The following is a 22,893-nucleotide window of genomic DNA, read 5'->3' on the forward strand; positions in this document are numbered from 1 at the left end:
AAATACAATGTTATAGCAGCCCCAGTATGTATAGCGAACCTCCTTCACCATCGGTAATGCAGTCATTGAAAAGTTAACATCTGTGGCTTAATTATTATTTGAATTTTAATGAACAAGATGAAGTAAATCACTCAGCTTAGCTGCTCGCTTTTTGAAGCAGACTGAGTTCCTGGAAGATAAGAGTGAGATTGTGCTTGTTCAACAGCTTGGCAATACTTGAAGGGGGAGGGTAAAATACAGGTTTGATGGAATTTAGAAGAATTCTACTGCTAATAAAAAAAAAGTGGGGGGATAATCGTAATTCCTGAATATGAGTTTCAGGCTTAATGAGTTGAGTTGAGTTTTTGCAATGAAGCTTTAATGCAGTTAGACAAAATACCTGCCTGTGTACACATGGCCAAAATCAGCTCCCGAGAAACTAAACATAGAGCTAATGTAAACTATTTCTGTGCTCTATGCATTCCTTAAAAACTCAACAATCACTTAGCTAGCTGGCAGAATATGTGGAAGCAGGGAATATGTACTTTGAATGCTAATCCTATAAGTCAAGGATGAGGATCCTGTGGCCATGCAGATGTGGGAATAGAACTTTCATGACTAGCAGGTATGCTGGCTGGGGTTGGTTGGGAGATGGAATCAATTAACATCTGGAGGGCCACATCCCTGCTGTAGGAGATGCTGAGCAAGCACCTTTCAGGCTCTGATCTTTGCTGCTACAGCTCCTGAACACACCACCACCACTGAAACCCTGGGCCAGATATTTTCGATACTGCAGCTTAGAAGTGGTAAGAGCGGTTGTTAAAAATGGAGGGAAGCAGTGCAAGGATGAATGCGGGAAGCAGAGAACCAGGTCAGGTGCAGAGCCCAGGAAAGGAAAGGGTGTGAGGGGGAATCACATTGTGGACTCACTTGCAATGACCCTTCCCTCAGGAGCAAAGCCTAACCTACAAAGGTGAACAAACTGCACAATAATAATAATACCTTTACTGTATCGTCATTGTACAACCTGTGTACAATTAAATTAAACAAGCCCCCCCACCCCCCGCTCAAACACTCAATCTCTTATTGAACAACACACCACCTCGCAAGTCAATTTCACTATGTTATTTTTCGTTCAACAGCCTAACAGCCCATAGATAGCAGCTATTTTTTAGCCTGTTGGTACGGCTGATGCCCGAGGGATTAAATTGGCCACAACCTTATTGATTCCAGGTTGGCTTTGGATCAGGCATTGGGTCTACAGTATAACTCTTTCAGCCCCCTGGTGGAGGGATGATGCATGACAGGATCAAGCATAGTATTAATGGGCCATCCTCCCAACCAGCTGAAGGAAGCTGTATGGCCCGTCTGCCGTACACCTTGGCTTCTAGACAGAGACTTCCATCTAGACCCCTCTAGCAGGGTGCCCTGATATTACACTATTCAGAGGTGGGGTGATTCCACCCAATGCCTCATCCATCAAAGTTGTGACTATTGCTATGGGGGAAGGCAAAACCTGCAAATGAGGCCAATCTGTTTTCAGGCAAGTTCCTTCCCAACTCTGAATACAGCAACCATTATAGAACCACAGCAAAGCTGACAATACAAAGACCTAGGAAGGAAAAGGTTAGCATACAAAACTCAAATGGGGTGGGAAGGGAGGGATGTTATTTAGCCGAATGCAGTCCCTGGGGTCAGACACATCTGATTTTTATGTACTGGGGGGTGGGGAGGACCAGAGTGAAACCTGATCTGCTCCCCTCCATGGCCCCACCCACCTACTATGGCTGAATTGGCCCAATATTCAAATAGTTTGGTGGTGGGAAAGCCTATGGATCCAAGCAGCTGTCCTGGGGATTCCCCAACTGCTGGCCACATAGACACAGCGTGGCTCCCATGGGATCCTGCTGTGAGGGACCACAACAGCCATTCACCCCATACTGGGTAAACAGCAATTTAGGCACATCTGAACTATTGGCACCTTTTGTTTAATACGACTAGCAGAAAAGCTCCAGAGCCACAGGCAGAGGTTTCTTCCGTCAGCTACTATCTGCCTGTTTTAAGTGGAAATGTCAGGGATTGAATTTAGAGCTCTTCTGCATACAAGGTATGTACTCTGCCACTGAGCTATGCCCTATCTCTTGACTTGGTGAGGTGAAGTAAAGGCCATGTTTAGAAGCTTGGCGGCTATACAGAGGAATTTCCCATCCTGCATTCATCACCCAATTGCCATGATTGCCATGTGCTCAGGGAATACATATTGGTCCAGACCAGCTCGTGTACTGTGACCATGCACTTCTTTTCCTCATGTGAATGTTCCCTTTGAGCATGGCCTGCATATGAAAATAACTCAGTTACAGCATACAAAGGTTCACCAACAAAGAATTCCTTCTAATCCTGCAGAGCCCAAAAATATAGTTGGGGAAACTCATAATTTCTGCCAGCTTTCCTTCCTTCCTTTTTGTTTTTATTGGAGCTTTGATCCTTCTGGCTATCTAAATTTCACACAGAATACATTAGATATCTTTTTTGTTTGTTTCAAATATCTTTGAAGGAATTGGTACTATGCTGGAACAACTTGCCAATAATATCAAGCAAGCAAGCAAAATAAAAGATAAGAAAGAGATGGCGAAGTTGGCAGGTACCTGGGTAGTAAATGGATTGCTGATGTGGCATTTTATGACAAAAATGTTGACTTATGCGGTAGAAAATAGAATAAGGTACAATTAGAAAATATTTCAGGGATTTCTTCTTGATATATGCCAGACACCTCCAAACTCAGCCCTCCAGATGTTTTGGGACTACAATTCCCATCTTCCCTGACCACTGGTCCTAAAGCTAGGGATGATGGGAATTGTAGTGCCAAAACATCTGGAGGGCCGAGTTTGGGGATGCCTGATATATGCTAAGCCTGAGTCTGAAGGGGTGTTGCCTTCACCTGTGTGGGTTGTCTTCCCTTTGTCACACAGAAGCAGATATCTAAAACAGCAATTATAAGCAACAGTCAGCTCTTTGCAAAGGGAGGACAAAACACCCAGTCTTCCCTCCAGCCATCCCCAAACTCGGCCCCCCAGATGTTTTGGGACTACAATTCCCTTCATCCCTGACCACTGGTCCTGTTAGCTAGGGATGATAGGAGTTGTAGTCCCAAAACATCTGGGGGGCCGAGTTTGGAGGTGCCTGCTCTACACAGAGTAGAAGGCAGAAGGATTAGCAAGCTGAACCCATATTCTAATCCTAAAGTTACCACATAACAATCAGGATGTCAGGGTGCTGCCTGCCCAGTAAAGCAGAGAGACAGAGAAAAAGCGAGCTTTTCAGTTCCTTTTTATTATTAGAATTTCCAGGACAAAATTCCATCCACACTGTTCATTATCCGACATTGCCTCGAGTGAAGCTCCACCTCCCCTTCTCTGTACTTCTCTATTCATCACAGTCTTCCTCCCTCTGACAGCAACTACTAAGTGCCACCAAGCTTTGAGGCCTCTTCTCTGCTATTCACAACAAGGGAACGGGTTCTGGGGAACTCTCCAGTGACAGTGTGTCAGTCAGCCGCTGCTCAGGCTCTGTCTGTCCAATGCTACCTGGTTCCTGCGCCTCATCTTCCATTATTTCCCAACTTCTTCCCTCTTCTTCTTCTGGCGTGTGACCTGTGCCAAACCCCTCCTCTAGATCCATACTATCTGCCCCTTCCTTCTATCTGGAAGGCTCCTGGGGAGGTGACCTCCACCATTCCTCTTTATCTGCCCAGTCCCTGGCATCAGAATGTGTAAGAGCTTTTAAGGTTCAGGAGACGTATTCAAAGACACCTTCCCATGTATTTCTTTAAGTTGAGTACCTATTTCATTATTTACTTTAAAGGCCCTTCCTTCTCTCCCCCCCCCCATGTATGCATAGTTAACTATTCGTATTTATTAATTTTATGAACATTTAATAGCAATTACCCACTGTTATAATCAGTATAGATGCAAGTGCCTCCTCTGTTCTGTTGTCTTAAACCATCCTGCAGTTTCTCCCAAGCCTTGACTTTAAGAACAGCAGAAGCAGCTGGAAAGGGAAAAGAGGAGTTCAGGGTTTTATTAATTTTTAATTATGATTGTGTGTCTTTGTTTTTCAGCTTGATCCTTTTACATGGTTTTGTATGTGTTGTGGTATTTTATGCATTGTGACTTGCTGTTATTTAAATTTATTACAGTATAGTAATTATTTACTGTAATTGTTAAGAGTGAGATTCTGTTTAATTATTATTTACTCTTATTTTGAGAATTAATTTTATTGTGTACTATTATATCCTAATGGATTACTGAGTATTACTTTATTTGATATATGTTGTTTCTTTTAAAGTTATGTTTTTATTGTGACTTTTTGTATTGGATCAGATTGTTATATGGTGTGTTTGATCTTTGTTGCATACTTTGTTGTATCTTCAGCTTGTAAACTGAGAAAGGCAGTATACAAATTAAAAGTGAAATGAAATGTTCCCTCTTACAGGGCTGGTCAGAAGTCATGTTGCAATAGGAGGCATTTCAACTCATAAAGAGTCTGCTTTCCATTTCTTTTCTGATATTGAAATTCACAAAAACCCTTTAAATCTTTTTGTTTTTCTAATGTTTCTGGGGTGTCGTGTTTTAAAGGTAATATTCTAGGTCTTTACCTTGGCAGCCTCCTATATATTTGCTTGCTTGTTTAAATTTATATTCAAACCTTGGTCCAAAGCAGGCTCTCAGATGTTAAATTCATCTGAATGTCTGGTGTCAAATATTATGAAATACTAAATATAAAAACTACTAAATACAGTCAAATATTAACAGCCAAATATCAGATCCTGAAATCATTGCATAGCAAATAATGTTCAGTTATTTAAAATACTCTGTGTCTCAGTAATTTTGATTGTAATTCTGATTAGTTTAAACCAATTTTCCAATCTTCAGTTTACTGCTATAGTAAATTGAACATGCAGAATTATGTTTTCTGCAGAGAACACTTCTTTTCCTGAATATTAATCATCAATGAGATTTTATATTTTTATAAAAAGAAATCCCTTACTTAGTAATGTTTAAAGTGCATTGCTCTTGCAGAACTCTATCATTCCACAGAATGGCCACAAAGGTTTATAAAAAGTGCAAAATATAAATATTTGGGTTTCAATATTTTGATTTCCTGTTCAATTTCAATGTAGCTGTGAACCAAACCATCTACAGTCAAAGAGAAAACAGAACTGGAGTTTGCTGATATTACAGTGTGCCAGGAACAGAAGCTGTTATTGCACGTCTGAAGAATTTTTATATCCCTCTGATAGTTTGTACACCATCTGAATTTTATTAAATTCTCTTTGACCAACCTAAGGCCAAGGTTGGCTTATATATGCAGAGAATCTCAGTGCTAGTAAAATAGCTTTTAATGAGGCACAGATGAAAATCAAATGATTGCATAGAGACCTGAAAGACATTTTGGCAAAGTATTTATTTTTAACATTGATTGGCAAAATAACTAAGATTTGAGCTAAGAAATTGCAGTCTGCAGTATCTCCAGGTTGCAGTGAGAATACTGACTGACTGTCTTGTGTCAAGGCATTCATAACCCAAGCCTCAGTATTCAGTCTCCTGTATCATGCCATAACTCTAAGCCAAGAGTAACATCCTGGCTCAGTTCTCAGTGCAAAACACAGTAGGAGGTCAGCATTAAAACTGTATGATGAATTTGGCTTTATGTATAATGTCACACTAGTAAAAATTTAGTATTTGGTGGGCTTATTAAACAGTGAGTGTATCACAAGCCAGACACATATATCATCTAATTCAGTCCTCAACATTTCAGAGTTGTGTCTCCCCGTTGCAGAAAAGAAAATACTACTTCATAACAGTTACACTTATAACTAAATACTTTTCCAAACTGAATTTTAAGGTGTGCACATAAGTCTGGTTTCAGTAGAAAATTGTCAGAACCAATGTAGAATTAAACTTGATTTTTAAAACCATGAGGTACATTCAGAAGGCAACTTTAAAATCCATAGGTCAACAAAATGCATAAATTGCCTTGAGGTGGTGGTTTTGAAGGCATTAATAAATTAATAGTGGTGGTAATGTTGCCCTTATTTGAAATGAATTTGTCCAGCTCTGCTCACTACTCTGAGCAAATCACACAGGGCTGATTCATATCTCTACCCAACCAAAGGTCTGGTCTCTGCCTCACCACACACAAAAAAACACATGAAATGAGGGCTTAATGTGCAATTTGTGTGACTGTTCCCCTCTCAACAAAGGGGAGAAAGATCAGGCCTACGTACATATGGTAGCATTTTACTTTATATCAGGTGTGGAGAACCTTTGACCTTCCAGATATTGCTAAACTACAACTGCTATAATCAAGGCTTGTTGGGACTGCTGGGAGTTGTAGTTCAGCAACATCTGGAAGGTCAAAGGTTTCCCACCCCCGCTTTGTATATATGCTAAAGTATCACTCCTCCACTGTGCAAAAAAGGATTGATGGTGTGTGTGTGTGTGTGTGTGTGTGTGTGTGTGAGAGAGAGAGAGAGAGAGAGAGAGAGAGAGAGAGAGAGAGAGATTTGTGGATCACTACCTCATCCAACAAATGTGCTTTAGTTCTGCAGTGTAAACATGTCATAGCTCAGAGGGATCTCTTATTGGCTACCTCCAAAAAGTGGCCAGTCTGCTGCCTATCTTCCTCTTTAATGGCTACACACCTCCTCAAATATGATTGGATTCAGGGGGAGATTTAACAGTGGTACAGTATCTGCTTTGAGCATAGGAGTTCCTAGGTTCAATTTCCAGGTAGGGTGAGAATGTCCAATGTCTAAAACTATAGAAAGCTCTGCTGCTCTGTGTGGGCAGCACTGAACTAGATGGAAGAAGGTAACTTCCTATGTCCCTAATACTTTCAATTGGGGGGGGGGGTGAATATCTTACCCAGGGGAAACAAAAACACTTTTAAAATATGGATTTAATTAGAATGGACTTTTTTACTTGGTGTGTGTATGCTGCCATGATACTAAACTAAGTTTGTAATTTCCCATTAGGTATGGGGAAAATAAGTCCAAAATCATCATGGAATAGTTTCAGAGATTTGCAGAAGACAAAAAAATAAAAATGAAAATGACCTTTACAACTGTCATTGGAACATTTTTTTTTTCTTAAATCAGAAGAGCAAGCTCTGACTTTGCCTCTGACAAAAATCAGCAGCAGCAGTGGCTTAAGCCAATACCCTCGAGGGCCAGGATTTGTGGATGCCTCCACAATCCTGACTAAGAACAGCAGGAGGTAGAACAGAATGTAGCTGAATGGTGCCAGCAACCACCTGGTGGGCTGGACTCAGCTGCCTCACTTGGCAGAAAGATCAAGGATTGAAGAGTAGGAGGGAGACAAGAATCCATTGCAGAGAGAGGAAGGAAAATAAATGTCAGGGGTATATGCAAGGAAAAGAAACGAAAGGCAGAGTGATATTTCACGGAGCAAAACACTTTCAATAAAAAAGCTAATGTTCTTTTCCAAGCCATGGCAACAGCAATGCAAGAACACCCCAAGCAGGATGTTCATAGCTGAAGATTCAGCCCTGACAAAGTATAGTCAGGTGAGGCAAATAGGGCTATGTCCCTGTTTCAGCAGAGCAAAGCAAACTCAACCAAGGCAAGGTGAAGCCAAGTCAAGGTTCAGGCAGGGTAGGAATTGAGGATACAGACAGCACCCTGGACAGCTCTATGGAGCATGTAGGCTGCAGCCTCATAGGAGCAAGGCTCAAATGTTGCTTCAGCAGCAGACAACTCCACCTTGAGCCTTCAACAGAGCTCCAGCTGGGTGGCTAATTCCACCTTCGATGACAGAAGCTTCTTCCATTAAAGACTATCTTGGCTGTGAGTCCTGGAAAATTTGCCCCCTGCCTTGCAGGTATTTTTTCACCTGGCCTGGGAGGGCAGAGCCTTGATGGATTCCAACTACAAAAGCTGATGCTACATATGAGGCCAGAGACCAACTTGGCTGTCTATTAGTGTAGACCCAGGTCATTGAGCCTGAGCCACCACCTGCCATGAACCACCATTGGCAGGACTGGAAACAACAGCAGCAGTTACGTTCTAGGCTTATTATCATATTTTATTCTTTTGCTAATTATGATGTTTTAAATGTGCATTTTATTTTGACTTCTTTAATAATTTTTTTAAAAGTTTACAATTTTTGTTAACATTGCTAAGTTAAATGTGCATTCTGTAGTTGACTTTTGCAATGTTTTCTTTTGAAATATTTAAGATAACATTTTAGTTTCTTGTTAACTTTGTTTATTTGAATGTATACTTTATACAGTGGTGCCCCGCAAGACGAATGCCTCGCAAGACGGAAAACTCGCTAGACGAAAGAGTTTTCCATTTTGGAGGTGCTTGGCAAAACAAATCTCCTATGGGCTTGCTTCGCAAGACGAAAATGTCTTGCGAGTTCCTGCGGGTTCCCCCCCTTTTTCTAAGCCGCTAAGCCGCTTATCAGCTGATCCGATAAGCCGATAAGCCGCTAAAAGCTGCTAAAAGCTGCTAAAAGCTGCTAAAAGCCGCTAAAAGCGCTAATCCACTAATCCGTCAATGGGCTTGCTTCGCAAGACGAAAAAACCGCTAGACGAAGAGAATCACAGAACGGATTCTTTTCGTCTTGCGAGGCACCACTGTATTTGCCTTTTTTCAGTAATGTTTTGCTGGATTGCTTTATTTGAGGTTTTAATGTGTTGTAAACCACTCTGAGATTTATTGTTAATATAAAGCGGTATAGAAATGAAATGAATAAAAATAATTTAACAGACATTGACTCCAACATCTGCTCAAGTCCTCTGGTGTGGCAGCCTTGGGATCTGGAAATGCAAACTACATGGACTAGAGTGGTGAGGGCAAAATAGGCTCATCATGTGCCAGTGCTTCAGAGATAGTGGAGACTGGTTCTGAGAGAAATCTCCTCTGAATCCATGGCCTCATCCCATAAACATCATAAGAAGCACTGTCCTAAAGTCATATATAAGAAAGTGGAATATATGTGGGTTGAGAGGTTATTAGCAATATCCAAACCCAAGAACATTTCTGTATTATAATTTGCTGTTTGAGAATGTTTATACAACACAGTATCGGACATGTGGTTTGCTATGCCTGTTTTCAAAAGAGCCGTGCAACGGTTCCTGCAAAAGATTAGGTGTCAAAACAAAATAGTACTTTGGCCTAGGGTTCCTCAGTACCACTTTACAGATTAGATCAGGCTTCCTCAACCTCAGCCCTAGAGATGTTTTTGTTCTACAACTCACATGATCCCTAGCTAGCAGGGCCAGTGGTCAGGGATGGTGGGAATTGTAGTCTCAAAACATCTGGAGGGCCAAGGCTGAGGAAGCCTGGATTAGATCGTAGTAAAACTCATGAGAAAGGAATATATCTTTGTTTTTTAAACTGCATATTAAAATCACATTAATTAACAAAATGTTTGTTATTTGAAATTACACATTACAGCAACAGACTACAATGACTCATGGCCAAGATAAGAAGTATATGTCAAACAATTCAGACAGAAAACTGGCTCACAATTAGTTAATCTAAATGAGAGTCTCTCTCTCTCTCTCTCTCTCTCTCTCTCTCTCACACACACACACACACACACACACACATACATTCAGGCATCAAGGATCGCTTTTTTAAACTTTTCACCCCAAATGCTAGTATTAAAGAAATTCAATAGGGCATGAAGATATTAAACATTGACTCAAATAACAGGAGAGCCTAGATCTGGAACAGTTGCTCCACAATTCTAAGACTGAGAGATGAACGCCACTGGTTTCAATAGAAACTCGAGTTTAAAATGACAGTGTGTGTTTGACAGTTGGGAATGTTGCCCTGTAGCAGTCTCAGAGCAGTGTGATTGTGCTAAATTGCCAAGCTGCTGTGGGTAGCTTACAGATGGTTTACATTCATTCAGCATTTCCTCTCAACTGGGGGTTTACATTGTCATAGAAAACCTTATATTCTTTTACCCACCACTGCCAATGCAAATATACTCTCCTGTAATTTGGATGAACAAGTCTAATAACCAGTTTATCTTTGGTCATCTGTAGGATGGGAGGCTGGCGCGAATGTGCATACCCCTGGACGGCTTTTCTTTTAAAATAAAAGGAATGCCAATACTTGCATCTTTTGCATTCCTTTTTTCCTACAATGATACTTGATGGGTTTGTGGTATTGGGGAAGGGGTGCTGGCATGAATTCTCATAAAACTGATTAGATGGGTGAGTGGGGGATGAGAGTCGAAAAAGAAAGACAAAACCTCATTGGATCTAGGGAACCTTTTCTAACCTGCTCTCTGTCTAATACAGGAAAAACCCAAATAAGAATACTGCAATTTATTTCTGTACTAGCAGCCTTGTACCCAGGGTTGCTCAGGAATTCTAAGAAACCAAAAAATTGGTGCAGTTTTTAAAGGTTCCGCCTGTCATCTTGCTTCATCTAATTGTATCCAAATGTAGACAAAACCGTGCTTCTTGATCTCAAAAATTACCATGCAATATTTGGTTACAAAAACTTAAGCCATATCCAAATCCATAGGGTAGTATTCAACTAACTTCTACTCAAGAGTAGACTGACACAACACCATTAATTTCAATGTGTTTGTGCTGAAGAAAAGTTTGTTGACTGTAATCCATAGAGGAGTCAAACAAACAACTTTCCAATGTATATATCAGATTCAGCTGTGTGTTAGTGCTTTCCATCTGTACTAGATTCTCTTATCTTTAGGGTCCCCCCCAAATATATTAAGGTTTTCATCTGATGTAAAATAGAAATAGTGCATTCCGTCAGTAGTTATGAGCATTGCATCAGTCACTACTTCCATAAATCCATCAGCTGGGCAGTATAGTCAACCCCACAGGGTTGTTGTTGTTGTTAAATCTATATCCTGTCCTTCCTCGCTTAATGATCCCAGGTGGATTAGAATTAATTATTTAAGAACCACGAAATAATAACAACATTTTAAACCCTAAACATTAAAATTCACAGTAGACATTACCAACAGCTGTTCTTCCAATTGTAAACCAACCTCAGCTCATAACCTCCCCTCCCCATGTCCTGTCCCTGTAGCCTTATTGGAGTTCACCGATTGGGTCTGCATTGCTCCGGGACAGGAGGAAGGAAGTCAAAATGACACCGAGGTTGGTTCAAAGAAAGAGTTTATTCTGCTCTCCGGATAACAGAAGGCACCTGCGTGGTGAGTCCACAGCAAGTACAAAGAAATGACAAGTTTCATGCAGTATATATATCCTCCAGGCACCCTCTCCCTCCTTCCAACCACGTCAGCTTGTATACGTAGGTTGACATCACATATGTTCCTGCTCCAGCACTCTTAACCATAAAAGGGATTTCCTTCCTGCACTCCTGACCATAAAAGGATATTCCTGTTCCTACTCCTATCTTGGAGCAAGAGGTCACTACTTCCGAGAACATGCTCTGGCATTAGTCCCAGACTTGGGTCTCTGCGTCATTTGTGGTCAGGACATAAGATATGTCTGTGTCTGTTCTACTGGTAAAGTCAAGGCCAGTCTTGCCGTCAAACTGATAAGGGAGAGAGCTGTGTTCTTGTTTTGCATTTGCTCAACGGCTAAAGTTTATGCATTTTAGCTAAGGAGAAATTGGGATTTTGGTGCAGTTTAAAAACTGCCTGCACAGTCAGTTTTGGGTTTTGGAAACCCATTCCTTCATCCCTGCCAAAAGCATTTTTAACTGGTGCCTAAAATTGCACAGAGTTTGTGCAAATCACATTTGAGGGTGGGGCTTTTTAGAAGCATGGAGCCATCAATGAGAAAGTCCTTCCCCAGGTCAAAGAACAGCATACTTCATCCAGGGATGGAATCACAAGGATGTGAAATGGTAGATGTGGAATTCACTGATTTTGAATATGCTTCTTGTGCAAATAAGCTACAGTTCTGAATACCCTTGTTAGGAAGCCACATTGAACTACGTAGGTTTTGTGTCTGAAATAACATACTAGGGATTAGTCGGTAAATTTTATACTTCTCCTTAAAGCAAGATAGCATGCAGCTCAGTTTGTAGGTCCTACATGGCTTTTGGAAATCATTTCTAAAGATTTAGGTTCCAACTGCAGTTATAATGTCTACTTTCTGCTACAGAGTGTCATATTTAGGGCTATTGTTCATATATGAAGAGTTGAGCTGAATATGGCACTAGAAGTGAGACTAGCCAGAGAAGTTGAGCACATCAGATTGGAGAAATGGCCATGAACCATGTCTGCAAACTGAGAAACAGGGCAAGCAAAACAACATTTCAGATTGGGCCAACTTTCTCAATATTCAAAAACAATGAATTAAGAATGGGTAAACATATATAAAGGGCACATATTCAGATTTCACATCCCCCATATACAGTAGTTCATAACTGGCTTTCATTCTACATGTAAAACATGTACAATCCATGCTGTGAGCTTGAAATCTGAAACTTATAGCAGGAAAGCTTTTCAGTGTAAGTACAGATCGATTGATAGCCCTTTATCTTCTGCTGTGACTAATGATAAGCCCAATGAGATAACACTACAATTTCACACTAATCTGCAGGTTGCATTGTTCACTTTGTCACTCATAAATATTTTTGCTTACTATAACTTGAGGAACAACCATTCATTCTCAACATAACCAGTGCAGACCAAAAATAGACTCAGCAAACAAGTCTTCATATTATAATCATCAGCATTGTTTGGGTTTCTGAAATTTTAAAGAGTATGCTAAGTGATATGATTCCTTTCAACAGTATTGGTTTTAATATCTATTTCATGGGTACAGTGCTTATTTTGTACCATATGCCATGCTTATTTTTTTAGAAAAGTAGGCGCCAGTACTCACCATAAAGTTGTTACAGTGTCACACTTTTTAACCAAAAAAAAAAAAAAACAAAACCCGAAAATGAAAAAAAGAGGTGCCAGTACACAGCATGAAGTTGTTTCCACACAGCAATTATTTGTTTTAATTTGTGGAGCAAAATTCCAACATGCACCCCCACCCTGCCTGCTGACTGAAGTGGTACGATCGAGGAACCGGAATTTGTGCAGACCAGCTTTGGGATGCTGTCCCCAAATAGGCTTCATGCTCACTGCTGCACCAGGCTAAGACATTCTTATTTGTCCAGATAATTAAATTTTAGCCCTGCTTTGCAGTTTTTTCATCAATAGTTTTTGCCTCTCAATTTGTTATTCATTATGAAGGTCATGGTTTTTTTATTGTATTTGTACACCATCTTGGAACTCGTGGATGAAGGGGATAGAGGGTGGTTTATATATTTTTCAAATAAATATATAACATATTCAGTTTTCCTCAATCTGAACGAACTTGCCCACTGCTTCTGCCTTGCTGTGATAACAGAAGGATTGCTATGTTCTGCACAGCAGAGAATGTAAAGGAAAACCAGAAACATCATATTAGAAAACTTTCAGGCAATTATGCCATTGCAAAGGCATCTATATACCTGGTAGTTGTTGTTGTTATTGTTGTTTTTGGTAGCGACGAATCCAGCCTTGGAGAGAAATGACCATTGGGATTTTCATAAATGAACCATGCATTTCAAGGCCGAAGTTTTAATTATATTTGCCCATTTACAAAGAACCATACTATGCTCTACTATAGCTTTCCAACTTTGGAATGCAAACCATTGGTGCCTATTGTTTTTCAGCCACAATAAATGAGGGCTTCACAGGAAGAAAACAGTTCCCCTTATCTGCTAAAGACTGGCCTGCAGCATGTAACTATCAGCTGCTAGCATCACAGGGACTGGGAGGTAACCAATAGAATGTGTGAGGAGAGATTAGAATGAATTGTTGACGTTGGTTTTGCCTCATAAACGACAGTCTCTTGCATTTGCAAGTTGGCTGTTTGTTACATTTCTTTTTCCTTCAAAGGCAGTTTTGTCTTATCTGATGCTGAAACTCTTCCATGCAGCTTTGACCGCAGAAGCACGCAAGAAAGAAATCGGTTGGAAATTTGTTCATGTCTACCTCTATGCTTGACATTTCTTCGCTGATAAGGTAGAGCTAAATATTGACTTTTTGGTTAAGTTCAGATTAGCTGTCTGGTCTACGAGCATTGATCGTAACCCATTATCTTTTTCCCATTTTGGGCCTCTGAGCTCAGCTGCCAAAAATGAGAGACAAAGGAATGGCAGGAAGAAAATTAATGTGCAGTAAAGATATCACTTTACTAGACAAAGCCACAATTACTGTTGACCTTTGATTTTATTTCCTGTCCATCTTGCATTCCAATAAAGTAATTCATATTTGCCTTGGCTTTCCTTTTCCCAAAGAAAACAATTTCTCTTCTGTCTACATGACAAGAAACCCTCTGCTGTTAATGCTGTTTGATAATAAATACAGGTGCTACCATAAGTATGCAGAATTAAAGAATTAAAGAGCAGTGCTTGCTGGTGTAAGCTTCAGTCTGTTGCTTTCCTCTAACTCTATAAGAAGACTTAAGGACTTGGCCTGAAGGGGGAAAGAAGTAAGGGAAGAAGGAAAGCAAATAATGTTATTATATTGCCTTGCAGAAAGTCTTTGACAAGTTCCCAAGAGACTTCCGAGGAAATTAAACATCTGGAGTTGTGATGTCCACCCTGACATGGATTAGGCACTGTAGAGGGGTTAAATGAATGTGAATGAGGAGAGACTAGCCCTGCCATTTAGACCCTTGTCCTCTTTCATGCCAAACCTTCTTAAAGAGAAAAGGAAAGGATACATGGTTGCTTCCATATAACCTGTTTAAATACGCATCCATCTTCATTTGTTTACACAGTATGTGGGGAGTTCAGATGTCCCTATTTTTGAGAGTTTTTTTCTGATTATTTTTTTTCCAGGGATGTTGTTATCTATCTGTCTGTCTGTCTGTCTGTCTGTCTGTCTGTCTTCTATCCTGCCCTTCCTCCCCAGTGGGTCCAGTGGAAAACATTAGACAACTTTGCGTCTAATAGCAAGTGCTATTCTATACTTTCCAAGGCATTTTCCTGTCAATTTTTAAACTGCAAAAATTACATGGGGGGGGGGAACCACTGAATAAACTCAAATGGCACAACCTGCTTTTGCTGGTATGCGATTAAATCCCACCAGGAATTCGCAACCATCTGGAAGTGGTCCATGTCAGTTCTTCTCATGTCCACACCAGTTCCTCTACAGCCAATGAAGTAAGATCATTCCCTCCGTCAAGCTCAAAGTGAAGGAAGTGGCAGTGAGCTGGCAGTAGTCCAAATAACAGAGTCACCATTGTGCTTGTTGTCATTATGTATACACAAATAGCTAGCATAGCGCGAGAGAATCAATTCAACACGTTGGGTATTCTCTCAAGACCACTTGTTAGATAATAACATAAGGAGATTAAACAGTCATCAACACCTCCTCTCTTTTTGGTCTCAACCTGTAATTAAATAATACCTACCCTGCATTGTAAAATGTGGTTCCTTGCGGATGAAAGAAGCACATTAAAACACTGTCAAAAGTATGTTCAAATACTTTCCCCTGTAAAATGTTAAGGATTCCCAAAGCTCATTCAAGTTTAACACTCTCTCCACCCTCAAGTTCTCTTCTATTGTCATGTATTGTGCATAGCACAGAACATGCTTTTTGTGGGGGGGCGGGCACACCTCTCCTATGTGTATTTATATTCCAAATTAACAAGAAATCAGTGCAAAAGATCTACAGGGTGGAAATGTTATATGGTGCACGTTCCACTCCCCTGCAGAAGGATATTCTGAGCTCAACACAGTTCAACAGGTATTTGTACTGTATTTGTACAACAGGTATTTGTACTGACCAGATTCCCCAGCCGCATGGATAATAAAATCCTACTTGTACCATACACTGAATGGAGGAGGATCCACTATGTTCCATCTGGCAACTAATATGCCACCAGCAAAAGCTCTTATCCTCCACAGCCTTTTTTCTTTTAGTCATAGAACTATAGAATTGTGGGGATGAAAGAGGACACAAGGATCATCTCATCCGACTCCCTGCAATGCAGGAAACTTTCACCCAACGTGGGGCTCAAACCCACAACCCTGGGATTAAGAGTCTCATGCTCTGCAGACTGAGCTACCAGTTTCACTAATACAAGAGACATGCTGTTTTCTTGGAGGGTGGGGGGAGTGGTCTTTTCACAGCTCACTGTTTTACAAGCCCAGGAGGCAGGAAGCAGAACAGGACTACTGCTGGCTGGGAGATGGGCATTCAGTTTAGCCTCCCCAGTCCTTTTCTGCGGCACCTGCAGAACAGCAGCCTACTGGAGGAGCCAAAAGGTTTGGCCAACTAGACCTATCTATGAAGCGCAAGAACTTGCCATGGCTATAGCTGGTTTCCAGGAATGACGCCTATTTATCCAGAATGACATTGGGTCACTGCCAGCAAGCCAGCCCCAATACAGGTGACGCTAAAGGGGGTGTGACCGTTTGGAGTATGATGTGGGCATGGACATTCCACCTGGGCTGTTGGTTACGGGATAAGCTTGTTCCCAGGTGAGAGACTGGAGCAGCACTGGGAGGGTAGAGGCTGTGAAACAGGTGGAATACTGTGTCTATGGTGAAAGCATATCCAGTGCGATTGGTGACTATTGGTTGATTTTTCTATTTTATGTCATTTTGATTGATTGTACTGATTGAACTTTTATTGTATATTCATTTGTACTAATATTTTTGGGAGACTTTGGACAAAAAAAAGCAATGGCATAAATACAACGGAACATTTACCGGTAGCTTTTGTTTATGACACTGGGTTTTTTTGTTATACAGGCATCAAGGAAGAAGTGTATTTTAAATGTGAGTTGTAACTTTCATGTCAGTGTTAGCAGGCTGGACCCAGAGAAGCTTTTCCAAGGGTCTTTTTCCAGTGGAGGCAACAGTTATCCCAAGGAGATGACATACTTTTCTCCAATGGAAGATATTCCATTGTAGTAAGTTTCTCTGGATCCAACCCAATGCCAACATTTATATTGTGTTGATTTTTGTAGGTGTGTGTAAAAATAAATTAAGTTGTTGTTGTTTTTCAAAAAAGAATGAACATATTTTAAGAACCCTGCAACTGCTTTCTACAGCAAGTTTTGAGGAAATCAATGCTGCATTTGAGAAAGAAATTCCCTGGCCTGGGAAAAATGTTTTGCCACCCAAATGAAATTCCAAGGGTAAGTCCGTAAAAGCCAGCATTTTTATACCACTAGTTTTCTAACGTGTGTTTTGTTGCTTCTGTATGTTTTTAGTAGTTTGCCTTTTTAAAATCCTATAATAAGTAATGTAGTTATAAGGCTTAGAACACTATATTTGTATCTGTCATTTCAAAATAATCACCTTCTTCCAGTTGTATGAAAATGCCAAGCTGCTGCTAACATGTCAGAACACTCCAGTTTATAATAGCCTATTTACAGGCTTATATCTTAAACAATAATTCTATCTTCTTTACCACCACCTCACTCATCTTTGAAACTTTAGGAGAAAGAATAATTCGTTTACAGAAATGCCCCACCCCTATTTCTTTCTTTTCTTAAAAGGCAGGATTCCCAAATCCCATTCAATTCCTTTTGGAGGAAGTTAGCATGTGCTTCAGTTTCCCACAGAAATCAATGGAACTTAAGTATGCTTAACACTGGTCAAATGATATTCTAGTTAAAGCTCTTAGCTACAAATCTAACACAGTTTTCATCACTTAGTATTTCATAGACTCAACAAAGGTCATTGATATTGTTACCTAGTGGTTCCACTTTTTCTCGCATTCTTCCTTTGTCCTTTTGGATGTTTTATATTATTGTCAAACTTTTGGGTCAATTTCAATACTTGACAACTTTCAATTAATCTCCAATTTTTGCTTTAAAAGCTTTTTTCTTTATATTGTATCTTCATGCATTAAATGATGTGCTATATGAGGAATGTTTTCTGTAGACTAATCTAAAACATAACTCAGTTTAACTCAGTGAAACAAAAGTTGCTTCAAGATTATGTTTACTGAGTATTCATCCTGATTTTCTGCAACACCGTTTACAGGGAGGCTATACAAGATTGCCACATACTGAGCATTTGTTTGTGTTTTCGGGAAAGTTATACAATGTTGTGACAATCACTTGTTATCCCTATACAAAGCATTTCCCCATCACTTTCCTTACTGCAAAAAGTCCATGTCTTTTTTGTGTGCCAAAGTCAAATCCACTTTGCTGATATGCAAGTGAATTCCACCCACTCTATAGCAAGTCTGGAAGTTTCCTCAGTGTCCTACTCTATGAATGCTTATTCCAAAAGTAAGTCCTGCAACCCAATAAACAAAAAAATCCCCTATGTATCTACCTTCCATGCTGGTTTGCTGCCTCCTTAACACTTCTGGGTCATCATTTGAAGCCAAGTGGGCTCACTTTTCATTCTTCTCCAGATGTGACAGTCAAAACACACTCAGAACATCCAAAGATTAGAAACCATAACAACTTATCTGGCCCCACAAAATCACATGCCAAAACTATTGTTTACGCAGAACTGGAGGTAGAAAAGATACTTGGTATCTGCAGTGAATAATGTTATATTATCATGTTCAAACTGCAGTTCTCTGCCCAATTATAAGGGTGGGGGACTCAAAATCCTGTAAAATATGAAGGCAAGCCTCAAAAGGAAATCCTTTTAAAACTGCATGACCATTTTTTTACTAGTTCTATTACTGCACAATTCATTAGTTGCACAGCTAATCAGCAGGAGCCATGTATTTTGATTAACTCATCATGATGTACCAGTTATATAAACAGGAAATGGCAATAGATTACATCACTGTGGATATTGCCTAGAGGATTACTTTTAATTCCAGAATTCTTGCAAAATTCAGCTTTCAAAATACAGATAACACACTACACACTATGTGGTCTTGGCTAAGGGTTGTTCATGTGTTCCCAATCACACCCAAATTTTAAGAGGTGTAGCAATCAAGACTGCATTTTTATCCAAAGTGAAGGAAGCAATTATTTGCCCTTCTTCAGCGACAATCCCAAGCAGATTTGCATATGCTGCCTATGCTTGAATGGTTGCAGACTGATTAGACCAGCCTTCCATCCTCCATATTGTTTAAGATGTAACTCCATCAGGCTCCGACAGTATGCTTGCAAACACTGCAGTTGATGGGAATTATAGCCCAAAACATCTGAAGGGAACCAAGCTGGGCAAAGCTAGAATAGACAGTGTTAGCCTAATAAACACAATTCATAGAAGAAATGTTACTGATTTATTTCATAAAATTTATGGTATACACTGCTTGGCTGTAAAACAACAACCTCAAAGCAATTTACAAAAGATACAAGAAAAATCAAGAGAAAAATTACAACCCTACTTTAAAACATACAAAAGTTAAAATACTAAAAGAGATTAAGATTGCCCCAACTTTCTAAGCATCTGGAGAGACTATGTTTGATATGGTAATTGAATCCACAGTCACCAACCAACCATGCCGCTGTCATCATTTCACCCTAATCCCTCCCACGAATCCTGCCATTTTATTTGCAATAAGTTTAAACTCCTTTCTCTCCTCCTGCCCCCGTTCAGCACCATATCACCTACTATTTGTTATCTTATGTCTTTATCCTTTAGATCTGTTATGCATACCTGCTTATATGCTGCACACTGCTACAACTCTCTGGATCCTTCAATTTAATCTCCCTATCTTGTCTCTTAGCCGCTCCTTTATCATGGTGCCACCTTCATGTTACAGATGAAAATGACAGGAGGTCAGCACCAGAGACCAGACTCTCTGAATGCCATACTGAATTTTAAACTGGCAACTTGATTGTGTTCCTTTAGAAACACATCTTAGCTTTTGAAAAGAAAAGAAAAATACGGAGAGGTATCTGCTACATGAAATCCTAACAGTATGCCCACTTTCGAGAAAGTTCCTTTGAAGGAGTCATATGCATACCATAAAATAGTTATTTCATCAGGTGTGTGGGGTTTTTTGGATCTCTCTCTTTCAATCATCCTCTCCCCTATTTATATATATATTTTTAATGATATGGAGTTGTGAAGTCTGTTGTCTCCAATGCAAGTAATCTCATTTAAATACATATGCCTTTGCCTTGCATTGTGTGAGCAGCCACGGAGTCCCTGTCCCCACAAAGCCTGGCCATCTAGGGTATATGAATAAATGGACACCACAACAGTCAGGGATTAAAAGGTCACAACTTTATTGATTTCAGAGGTAGGTAAATCTTTGGCATAGGCACTGGGCAGTGCCTAGGAATGGACCTGAGGAAAGACTGCATCCCTCAGGTCCGCTCCCCAAACCCCACCCTCCAGACTGCCACAGAAAGGCCGATTTGGATGGTGGGCTTGGTGGAAGCCCACGCACCTCCATGGCAGCCAGGGAGGAGTGGCAATGGCCACTTGTAAAATGCGAGGCTCTGCGGGGAGAGGATCACTGTGGTGGGCCGCAACTACCACTCACCATGGAGAGAAGTAAGCGGCCATTTCTCACTATATCATATGTGTATCTCCACACATTTGGAATAGCTGCACTCTCATTTGCATCTTCTTCTTTTGGTGGGAATTAGAGGCAGAAAACATTAATAGGATTCTCACATAAGGTAATTAGAACTCAGGACAAAGGCTTTTATAAGCATTCTGCATGTGCTGAGGGGAATTAAAGGGCTGAGCAGATTTTCAAACTATGCCCCACTCTCAGCTCACAGCCCTCCTTTTCTTCCCTTTGGTTTTGCTATAAGTTTTTGACCATCTTAAAGGTACGCAAATATGATAATGCATTGTCTAGCTTGTCCCTGAAATGAAAGTGTGTGTGTGTGTGTTCCCTCCTTCATGCATTTTCAGTGTTTTCTGCAGAACCTCAAAGCACTAGCGGCGATTGCTTTAGGGATGTTGAAAAGTTTACAGTGAAATAAACACACTGACTATCCAGCCTAATCAGGGTTTTATTGGCTCACAGGCCTTTTACAATCCTGGCAGAGTGCGGCAAAAAGGAAGAAAGGCAGCAGTTCAAAACACAATACATTTAAAAGCAATACAGTATGTGAGTTTTATTTATGACCTCCTGATCCCAGGGAAAGCATGCAGTACGGATCCTGTGTGGTTTAGAAGTCATCTCATGGGGCCAGGAAGCTAGAAAAACTCTGCATTGGCTCTAATGAAGCCAGAAAGTATCTGAAAGAAAGCTGCCACGTTAACCAAGGTAGGTGGCCTGGGCAGTAGAAAATAAAAGTATTTTAAATAGAAAGACATGAAGAAACAAGAGGTGTGGAAGAGTGAACGAAAGCCATGGTGTTTCAGGACAGAGGCAAGGTAATAAAGGCTTTGCGCCCTCAGAATTACTAATTTTTTCCCTACTTGTTTATGCTACCTTTGAAGAAAAAAGTGTCTCCAAGACTCTTCACAGATACTAAAACAAAAAATTCAAAATGAATAAGCAAAATAATTTGAAACAAATTCCAATCAAGTAGCCAATTATGACTCAACCCAAGAGAAAGAAACGCATCACCAAGAAAAGCAGGAAACAGCTTTACATAAAATCTGCATGTGTTAATTTATCTAGATGCAAATGTAGACATAACTGTTGTAGTTTAAATATAAATACCATATCCCTCACCATAGTGTGGATGTCTAACCAGGTGACCTGTGCTGTACTCATTCTGCTGGACTTGGACTAGAGTGTTCTTCAAACAGATAGCCCTTCAAATAGAGGACTGGGCTCTGTACAGTACAACACAGGGTCAGTCTCAAGTGGGAACAAATCAAAAACATATTTCCATTTGATTCCAATTCTCAAAGTCCTGAAGGAGTAAGAAACCATTTTATCCGTCTATTTTTGTTTTAAAGAGAACAAAGATGAACATAAGCAAACCTCTGAAGGGAATGCAGTTTACAGCTTTTAAGAGCCACCGCTGAAAAGGCCCTGCTCCAAATGGAAACCAATTTTGGTTCTCAGATAGATCACACTTGGAGCAGAGTTTTTGGATACCATGGATCGAGAGATTAATTTGGTGAATTCTTACCTTAGCATCTTAAGTGGGATGGAAGTAATCTCCCAGAACAAACTGGAAGAAATCGTGCTAAACCCTGCAAATGAGTTTGTTGTCTCATTTACCTTCACTTCTTTACATTTTAAAATCCTAAGGAGTTTGTATAGAGCAGGAATACAGAAAACGGCTCATGAGAAATAAATAAATAATAAACACACTCATAGATAGTAAGGCCCATTGAGTTTGATGGGACCTATGTCTGAATAAATATGCTTAGGATTGCACTGTGCAGGGGCAAATAACCTATAACACCTATCTTCACAGCCCAGAAACATCCAATTGCTCCAGTTGCCTTAAGGTCAGCCCTGATGAGACTGTGCAGGGGTTGGACTGACAAGCTCAGCACCTTCTAGGTCCCTGGTGTCACCATTCAGAGTGCAGGCTCACTGACTTGTTATGGAAATAAAGGGGGGCACTTATTGGAAATCAGTTTTGTTACCTCTTCCTCCCCAAACCCCGAGACAATGAGCCCAGCCACCTTTTATTCACAGTCGCATAACCACTACACTACAGCATGACCATAAACTTGTACGTTCAACCACTGAAATATACACCCAATATGTAGCAATGGAGATTTATGTTACTGCTTTATGAATGAACACTGTGTTTTATGAATGGACTCTGTATTTTGTGAATTACCTAAGAGCCACCAATAGGGAGCTCTAGAATCTGACAGCTAACCAATTGGGTACTACCAAAGAGCGACCCCTTATTGCTGAAAGCTGGTGACCAGCAGGGAATGCTTCAGCTCACCCTTTGCACTGTTGACTGAACACCCCCTGCTGTGCAGATAATGGAGAAAGCTCATAAATTGTATCCCTTCTGGCATCCTGGCCAACTCTATTACGCTGGTGTAAACCCTGGTGCACCAGA

General features: G+C 40.4%; 1 long non-coding RNA gene across 3 annotated transcripts; it reads left to right on the plus strand.

The window, feature by feature from the left end:
- The first annotated feature begins 13,936 nt into the window (after positions 1 to 13,936).
- Positions 13,937 to 22,162, plus strand: LOC310689760. Of its 3 annotated transcripts, none has more exons than XR_014517641.1 (4): positions 13,937 to 14,027; positions 16,769 to 16,929; positions 17,031 to 17,157; positions 19,586 to 22,162. It is a non-coding gene; the product is annotated as an uncharacterized lncRNA (long non-coding RNA). The 3 variants fall into 3 exon arrangements; XR_014517642.1 differs by lacking the exon at positions 19,586 to 22,162 and adding an exon at positions 18,982 to 19,195; XR_014517643.1 differs by lacking the exon at positions 19,586 to 22,162 and adding an exon at positions 19,072 to 19,195.
- The last annotated feature ends 731 nt before the right edge of the window (positions 22,163 to 22,893 follow it).

This window comes from Podarcis liolepis, assembly GCF_965112155.1.
Source record: "Podarcis liolepis genome assembly, chromosome: 12".
NCBI lineage: Eukaryota > Metazoa > Chordata > Lepidosauria > Squamata > Lacertidae > Podarcis > Podarcis liolepis.